Genomic DNA, 9,484 nt, shown 5'->3' on the forward strand with positions numbered 1-9,484 from the left:
GACCGGGTATTTCATCCTTTTTCACCACTAGTATGGTGAAACATGCTATCTCACGGTTACAGCATGGCCACGCTTGAGACCAATTTGATCTTTAGGCAGAGCATATTATATATGGCAGAGACACATTGGCTCCACTCATTGCTCACCTCTTCAACCGTGCATTGTCTGAGGGGTTCCCTGACTCATAGACAGAGCACACCATTGTACCTATCCACAAGTCAGGGGATTCTATGGATCCTAACACATATAGGACCATCATGATTGGGCCAGTTTTTGCCAAACTTTATGGCACGGTGATGGAGGAGGAGCTCAGCACGCTGGCAGAGAGAGAGTGCATGCACGCACCCGGGCAGGCAGGGTTCAGACGGGCATTTTCTACCATAGACCATCTTCACTCTCCGTTGTCTGATCGACCAGACACGAGTGAAGAAATAGAGATTGTATTGTTGCTTTGTGGATTTCCGCAAAGCCTTTGACACGGTTCCGAGAGAGAGGCTTTTCAGACGCCTACTTGATCTGGGGGTGGATGATGACATGATGTGGGGTATTTATGCACTATATGAGCGGGTTACTGGCAGAGTCAGATGTCCGGGAGGTATATCAAATCCCCTTGTGAGCACCATTGGTGTGAAACAAGAATGCCCACTCTCACTGACTCTATTTGGGCTATACATTGATGAGATAGCAGAGTTTATTCAACAGCGAGCCGGTGGAGGTATAGATCTTAGTGGAGCCACAGTTCATATCTTACTATATGCAGATGACGTTGTGTTGGTCTCAGATTCAGCTCAGGGATTACAGCAGCATTTATTAGCATTGGATGATTTTTTCATACAGAGAGGCATGACAGTGAATCTTGGTAAAACCAAGGTTCTTATATTCCATACATCAGCTTAGATACGCAGACAGAGTATTTTCATGGCAGCAGGAGGGAGTATTGAGGTCACTGGATCATATGTATATTTGGGAGTCACCTTTACAGCAACTTCAGGGATTTTCTCGATGACACAGGCAGCTTGTGACCGCCTCACTAGAGGATACTCAGCATTGGCTCTTATGGAGCGACAGTGTCATCAGGCACATTTTCAGGAGCCCCGCACCAAGGGGTGGCTCTTTGATACTCTAGTCACTCCAGCGCTGATGTATGGAGCAACTATATGGGGGCCATGCCTTGCCAATTATGTATGGACATTGATGGAGAGACCTCAGGTGATCATGATATCTAGATTGATTTGCAACAAGGCCTCAGTCCCACATGACATTGTGCGAGCAGAGCTTGCCACACCGCCCATGCTAGTCGAGGCATTATTTCAGACAGTCTGCTTCCTACATAGATTTCAGGATATGGACAGAGATCGCATTGCATACAGAGCATATATGGCATCTCAGGAGATGGCTCGAGCGGGGGATACCACATCATGGTATGCACAGACTAGAGCTTGGTTTGACAGACATGGGCTGGACATTGATAGACTCCCACCCCTTCTATATGATACTCAGGCTCCCACTTACACCCTCTCTCTCTCTGAGAGGAACAGAGTCATCAGATAGGAGATATGGCATATTTATATACAGAGGACATGGGTCAGCCCTGCACAGCCACTGCCATCGAAGATGGCACATTATTATACACAGTTCTTGAGCATATCAGAGCAGGGATTCATAGAGATTCCGAGATATATGCAGATCTATATGCCACATCGATTGAGAGTTCTTATTGGACAGCTCATGGTATCATCACATCAGCTTATGATTGAGAGTGGTAGAGCCAGTGGCATCCCACGGGAGGAGAGGATATGCCCCCTTTGCAGATCAGAGGTGGAGAGTGAGGAGCATTTTGTTCTCAGATGCCCGGCATACTCAGAGTTGAGATCTAGATACACATTGAGCAGCTCACTTCAAGGATGTATGACTGATATGGATCAGAGATCATTTGGCCGTTTTCTGGGAGAGGCATGGCACATCAGAGAGCAGAGCACACGGCGGGTCCCAGTCAGAGAGGGGCCCACCCAGACAACTATTACACAGTTCTTTCAGACAGACAGAGTGAGAGCTACTGTATCAGCCTCCAGCCAGACCTCCGAGCTCACACTACAGCAGGCTGAGGACCAGCGTACCCGATCCCGCATGAGGATCCGTGGGTTTCGGACCCCACAGCCACACCGACAGGAGATCCAAAGGATTCTTGATCTACATCGACAGCAGACTGAGATCCGACAACACTCGACACATTGGATCTCAGATCTCCAGTTTGCTCTTTCTCCACCGCCGATGTACCACATCCTGCATCCAGGAGGGATCACCTACTATTAGCGACTTCGACGACTGCTACTACATCCTAGGATAGTATATCTCCCTGCATCTATTACATATACACATCGCACCACTTTATCACAGCCGACGGTTGTTCCCCTACCACAGCCGACATTTGTTCCCCTTTTGTAGCCATTATCTGGAGTACCAGAGCTACATACGCACATACACATACACGACACTTATCACACTCACAGCACCGTATTTTCAGTTTCCAATTTTTAGCTTTTCATTCAGCACTTTTATTTTGGATAGCTGGACCTCATCAGTTGTATCACAGTTTGTCTCATAGGCCAGTTTTGGTCTTTAGAAGACGTTAATATAACTTTCTTTCTTTCTTTCTTTCTCTCTCTCTCTCTCTCTCTCTCTCCCTCTCCCTCTCCCTCTCCCTCTCTGTCCCTCCTCTTCTTCTTCTTCTTCTTCTTCTTCTCCTCTCTTCTCACTTCTCTTTCTTCTTCCTCTTCTTTCTCTTCTTCTTCTCCTCTCTCTCTCTCTCCCTCTCTCTCCCTCTCCCTCTCCCTCTTTCTCTCCTTCTCTTAGTAGTCGACAGTCTGGAGGCATCCCCCTTCCTTAATTACAATTGGGGGGGGGTTATATAGGGGACAGGTGGGGTATTATTAGGGGGGAAAGAGATAGTGGGGGGGAAAAGAGGTGGCACACATGTGGCCCTCACCCCCCATCAACTTAATCAACTTCTTCATCTTTAACATTGTCATTGTTACCTCCGTCAACTCCTGCTCGACTCCAGCTCTGCCATTATCCACTTCTTCCTCGTTGTAGTCACTTGCTTCCTTCTGTCGTCGTTTTTTTCCTTTCTTTTTCACCCCGCGGTGACAACAGGGAGGAAAGGTTTTAAAAAATCAATTAGTTTTAATAAAAATTAGGGGGGTTCCTATGATCTCTAGGCAGGGGGATATTACAATACAATTGCCGATTATCATGTCAAGAAGGCACATGAAAAGAAGGGCACCTTGAAAATCTAAAGGGAAGGAGACAACTAATATGATTGAAGCAGAGTTAGAGTTATTCAAGGTGACCAATAAGGAAGTGTATTCCTTGGTGCAAGAAGTATCTACCATTGACTTATGGGTATTGGATAGTGGTACTCCCCCTCCCATCACATGACCAACAAGAAAGGTCTATATAGTGTTATGATCTCTCTACAAAAATAGATCACTATTGTGGTTGGAAATGATGCAAAATACCTTATTGATGGAACATGTGCTATTTCATTTGTTGCTGCAAATGTTAAAATCAAAAAGCTCTTAAATGTGTTGTATGTTCCAGAGATTAAGAGAAATATTATATCAATTTCTTCCATAACCAAACTTGGTCATGAATTGAGGTTCAACAATACACACCCAAAAATTCTTAGTAGTGTTGGCAAAAGTTGTTAACCAAGGAGAAAGAAGGAATGATCTATATGAACTAAGTGCTCTTAGAGCCACCACAAATGTAGGTATAAGTAATCTTTGGCATGAAAGATTTGGTCACATTGGATTTATAGTGTTAAAGGAGATGCATAAGTGAGGTATGGTTTCTCACTTGCTTGGAGTAATTGAAATGAAGAAAGCATGTGAAGCTTGTATGATGGGCAAGAGACAAAGAAAGGAATTTCCATAAGAAAGCAAGAACAGAGTGAAGGCTTCTCTAGAGTTGATACATATTAGCTTGTGCAATGAAACACTTTAGAAGCCATAAGTAAATCTTCTTAATTAAGGTTAATCAAATTCATGACTATGTTAATAGGAATATGTGGGTGTATTTCTTTCATGATAAGTCTCAAGCTTTTGTAAGTTGAAAGAATGGCTAAAACTTATTGAGAATGAAATAGGGAAAAGTGTGAAGAGGTTTAGAATGTTTGATAGTGGTGAGTTTAACTGGAAGGAGTTTGAAGACTTTTGTAAGAGTAAAGGGATAAAGTGTGAATTGACAACGTCTCAAACGCTAGTATTGTGGAATGCCAAAATCGAACCATTCTAGAAATGGTAAGGTGCATACTTAAGAAGAACATATTATCTAACCAATTTTGGGCCAAATATGTTAATACTATAGTCCACATTCTCAATCAGAATTACACGAAGGCTCTTGAGGAAGAAACTTCTCATGAGACCTATACTAGTAAGAAACCATCTATCTCACACTTTATTATAAAGGATAAAAAGAACAAGTTAAAATTAAAAAAGTACCATGTTGAGATGGCAAGCTCAACATGTGCAGACATTGATGATGGACCACCTGGCTAGATGAGTCTACATGTCTACACTTAGCACGTTGGTGGTCATTATGATACTCACATGGCCACTGACTTATCACTTATTATATTTAGTTTGTTACACCTACCTACAGTTGGCAAAGATATAATGCCAGTCGATTAGTGTAGTCGGTTATGCACTGTTTGACTTAGAAGGCCACTTTCCTTTATGTTGTATATTATCTATACTTTGTATACATTGTCCTCCATCTCTCTTCTTGTGTTCGTGAGTGAGCTTCCTCTTGTGTATATAGTGTGTGTTTGGTGCAATAGCTCAAGCATATCCCCCCATCACGCGATTCTTGACATGGTATGAGAGTCGCGCCACTGAGAGAGGCTAATTTTGAAGGCTGAAGTGAAGGAGAAGAAGCAAGGTTCCAGAAAGCAAGCAATGGGTAAGAAGCTCTCCCATTCTTCCACTCTCTCTCTTGGATAGTGCCTGTGGAGGCATTGGAAATAGGGTCAAGTAAAAATCTCAAATTGCTGTGAGATTTGGTGTGCAAGCAGATCACTATATATTCTGAAGATTGGCCCTTTAGGGCTCTCCCACAGTTATTTCGGGCATCTAAGGCCGTTTCAGGCCCCGTTTTAGAGCCGCAAGTTTGCGGACAACAGTTTTAGGGTACACTGTGATTTTGGCTGTATTGACCAAAAGTGGGTGCGTAGGTTACAGATTGCGAATCTATAATTTTTGAGGTGTTTGCAGGAAGCAAACATAAGGTTTATCTGCAAACAGGTTGCAGATTACATGTACTATTGAGCAATCAGTGAAAAAGGTTGCTTGGTGTATTGCTGTGCACATGTTGTGAAAGATTACAGAAGACTAGCTTGTTGTGTTATATCCTTGTTTGTGACAATGGCAGAGAACAGTGGAAATCCCATTATTGAGAAGCTCGACAAGAACAACTACCCTTCATGGAAGTTCCGTGTGACGAACTTTCTCATTGGAAAGGGCCTTTATGAATTTGTTTCAGGTGAAGAAAAGGAGCTAGAGCTGGGTAACCCTCTGACTGTAGATGAATTAAAAGCATGGAAAGAGTGGAATGTGAAAGACAAAAAGGTGATGTACTGGCTATTTGCAGTCATTGATAATACTATGCTGGGACATATTAGGAATGCAAAAACTTCACATGCAAGTTGGACAATTTTTTAAAGCATGTTTTCAGTAAATACAAAGGCACAAAAGATTCAACTCAAGCAAGAGTTGAGTGCCTTGAAGAAAGGGAAAATGTCTGTTAATGAGTATGTGTTGAAGGTGAGGAGCATTGCAGATGCTTTAGCAGCGATTGATGCAATACCAGATGATGATGATTTGGTTTCATCCACTCTGAGTGGCCTTAACAATGAGCATCCATGGAAATCATTTGTTACTTCAGTATATGTACGGAAGCCATTTCTAGATTTTGATGAGCTGATCTCTCTCATGATTATTGAAGAGATCAATATGCAAGGTGATTCATCTGAAAGAAATGGTGAACAGGTCCAAGAATTTTACTCGAGTTCAGGAAGGAGACATGGTAGATCCTCTTTGAGAGGCCGTGGTATGGGACATGCTGGCAATAACCAACAAAATAGGTTCAATCAATAGTTTGGTGAAATGCAGGTTTCTAGAGGTAGAGGAAATTTTAGAGGTAGGGGGAGCTCTAGAGGAAGAGGTGGATTGTAGAATAGAGGCTCTGGAAATTTTGCTATTTTTTGCCATTATTGTGGCAAAAAAGGCCATATTTCAGCCCATTTCTATGCAAAGAAGGATGATATTCGCAATGGTAAATTGCAACAAGGAAATTATGCATCATCTTCACGATAGAATGAAGACAAAAACAAGTGTTTGTTTGTTATGCAGAATATGATGAATGCAATTATAGGAAGAAAGGGGACACATGATGATGTATGGTATGTCAATTCAGTTGCATCTAATCATATGACCAGTCATGTTGGATGGTTTGGAGAGATGCAGAACTTACAAAATCCAGGTTATGTGCAAACGGGTGATGATTTGTGAAATTACATGGATCTAGAGCATGGCTATAGTGGTTCAAAGACGGGAAGAAGACTCATGTAGACATAGACTTAGACACTGACTATCACACAAGTGAATTAGGTTTCAAGATTGAGACTTGAACTCATAAACACAATCTTGTGTGTGTGGACAATGACACTGATACTTTACCGAAAAGAAAAGAGTACTATCATTGCATTAAGAAAAGGAAGTAAGTACAATGCTTTATAGGAAAGTAGTAAACTGCAATAGGCTCCACTGTGCATACGGGATAGGTAAGCCTGCATGTCCTTAGCCCTGAAGCTCCATACAAAGAGGTTATCAGTAGGTGTGATTGTTTGAATCTCAAAACCCCTCCTCAATCACAACCAGAAGGGCACAAAGTGTGTAGAGGCTATAATGAGAACCACCTACAAAGTATTGGCACACCACAAACATGGTAGACACCAGAGGTTGTCGTAGAAAAAAGCTAAGTGTGGGCACCAAAACATGGTGGACATCAAGAGGTTGTATAGGGGCCTTACAAAGTGTATAGGGACTGTAATGCCAAGTTACATGGGGAGTTTACAAAGCTTATGGCAACATGCATTAGGTCTAGGAAATACAAGGATTTTAAAATAGTCTATCAGAGTAATGAGAGTAGAAGGACTGGTGAGGCTTGTCCTTCCGATCTTGGGAGTCTTCATCTTCATTTTCATCTTATTCTTTTGGTCCATAGTCATCTTCTTCTTTCATAGCTGTAAGATAGGCCTTTTGAGACCTCTTTCTTGCATGGCAGAACTTCTCAGTGTGTCCAGTCCTTTTGCAAAAGTCACAGAAGAGCTGATCCTTCTTGCCTTTGTACCTGTTGCCAACATATAATGCATGCACATCTCTAGAGGTACTTGGTTCTTCCTTAGTTTTTAGCTTCTTTTCCTCTTCTAATAGTGATGCCTAGATATCAACAAGTTGAGGATTTGGCATGTTGATTAAGGTTGTTGATACATTATTATATTTAGGAGGCAAAATCTTAAGTAGAACACCGATGCAAACATCTTTTTCCATTTTAATGTTGATTCCTGTAAGTTGGGAAGAAGTCCTTCCATGTAATTCAGATCTGTGGCAAGTGATGTGCTGGACTTCATTTCAAGCTTGAAAAACTCAATCAGGAGACCATACTTTGATGATTTAGACTGTGCACCGAACAAGGTGTCAAGTCTCTTCCATGTATCCTGTGAGGTCTCATAGTTATCCACATGGTGGATATAGTTGTCGTCAAGCTCCAGTTTGATAATGGCCTAGGCTCTGTCATCATTCTTTTGCCAAGTAGCTGCAAGGTCCACATCCCGAGGTTTCTTCTCTTTGCCATTTGTGATGGCCTAGAGACCCTTCTTCATCAAGATGAGCTTGATGCGGGTTTGCCAGGTGTGAAACCCAACTCCCTTGAACCAAGCTGTCGATGAGTCTTTTTCCATGCTGAAGAGCTAGAGAAGCAGCAAATCAGTGCCAAGATTCTCAGATTTTACAAGTGAAAGAGCAGATTACAATGTGTCAAGAGACACAAGTAATGGTAGTGTGAAAACACACTATGTCTGACTTGATGTTGAGCTTGAATCTTCAAGTGGGTTGCCTGATCTTCAGGTGGGTGCTTGGATCTTCAGACGTGTGCTCCAAATCTTCTTCTTGAAGATTTATACTAGCTGGAAACTTCAGATCTGAGTAACAAATGCTTCAATTGATTGGGAAGAAGCAAGAGCTTAAAGTGAAGGAAGAAGCTTGAGTTAAAGTGGCTTGGTCTTCTCTTGAATCTTTTCCTTGTTAATTCTTCAATCTTCCCCTCCTCAAATCAGCACGACACTTCAGTGCTAAGTTTGATTTTAATATCAAGAATGTCAGTGATTTGGAAGTGGGAAATGAAGTAAATAAGAGCTTGAAAGAAAATAGCTATGGCTGACAGTTTAGGGTTTCAGACGGGGGCCTGGTTTTTTTCTCTATGTGGGCTGTATTCTTGATCATCTCCCAAACTTTTTACATGTATAGAAAGCTTATGTCATAGCCTTCCAAATCCCCATGGTCGCAGTCTGACATTCGTCGTGTGCTGATGGTGCAGATGGTACGAACAAGAAGAGGTGCAGATCTGGCAGCAATAGGGAATTTTTGCAATGCTGCTCTTTGATGCACCCGATGTTGAGGGATGACATGCTATGTAGAACAATTTTGCAGAAGCAATTGAGTTGTGATATGGCCTGTAGATGCAGATCTAGGTCCTCAATCAGAGATGGGTCATCCTGGCTATGGTAGACAAAGAGCTTGAGAGAAGTGAGGAATGAATGAGCTCATTGGCTGGGACCAAGCTGACCTGAGGTTAAGATGAGCTGAGAGAGAGCAGAGAAGAACTAAGCCAAGCTGAGCCATGCCTGACTGAGCTCTGATACCATGTGAAACTACATGGATCTAGAGCATGGCTATGGTGGTTCAAAGACAGGAAGAAGACTCATGTAGACATAGACTTAGACACTGACTGTCACACAAGTGAATTATGTTTCAAGATTGAGACTTGAACTCATAAACACAATCTTGTGTGTGTGGACAATGACACTGACACTTTACTGAAAAGAAAAGAGTACTATCATTGCATTAAGAAAAGGAAATAAGTACAATGCTTTATAGGAAAGTAGTAAACTGCAATAGGCTCCACTATGCATATGGGATAGGTAAGCATGCATGTCCTTACCCCTGAAGCTCGATACAAAGAGGCTGCTAGTAGGTGTGATTGTCTAAATCTCAACATGATTCATGCCACCCAATTTTACACATTGGAAAGGCTCCCTTGTCCTTGTATGATGGCCAGACAAAGAGTCTTACAGATGTATTACATGTGCCATCAATTACAAAGAATCTAGTGTCTGTTGGCCAAATGGTAGAGCAGGTGTTGTAGG

At 42.2% G+C, this 9,484-nt stretch overlaps 1 pseudogene; it reads left to right on the forward strand.

Annotated features, from left to right (window-relative positions):
• Positions 1 to 534: 534 nt before the first annotated feature.
• On the forward strand, positions 535 to 2,313 carry LOC148028793 (uncharacterized; annotated as a pseudogene).
• Positions 2,314 to 9,484: the final 7,171 nt, after the last annotated feature.

The sequence above is a fragment of the Lygodium microphyllum genome, chromosome 11, assembly GCF_053477565.2.
Source record: "Lygodium microphyllum isolate KBCC chromosome 11, Lygodium_microphyllum_v1.1.10, whole genome shotgun sequence".
NCBI classification, from domain to species: domain Eukaryota; kingdom Viridiplantae; phylum Streptophyta; class Polypodiopsida; order Schizaeales; family Lygodiaceae; genus Lygodium; species Lygodium microphyllum.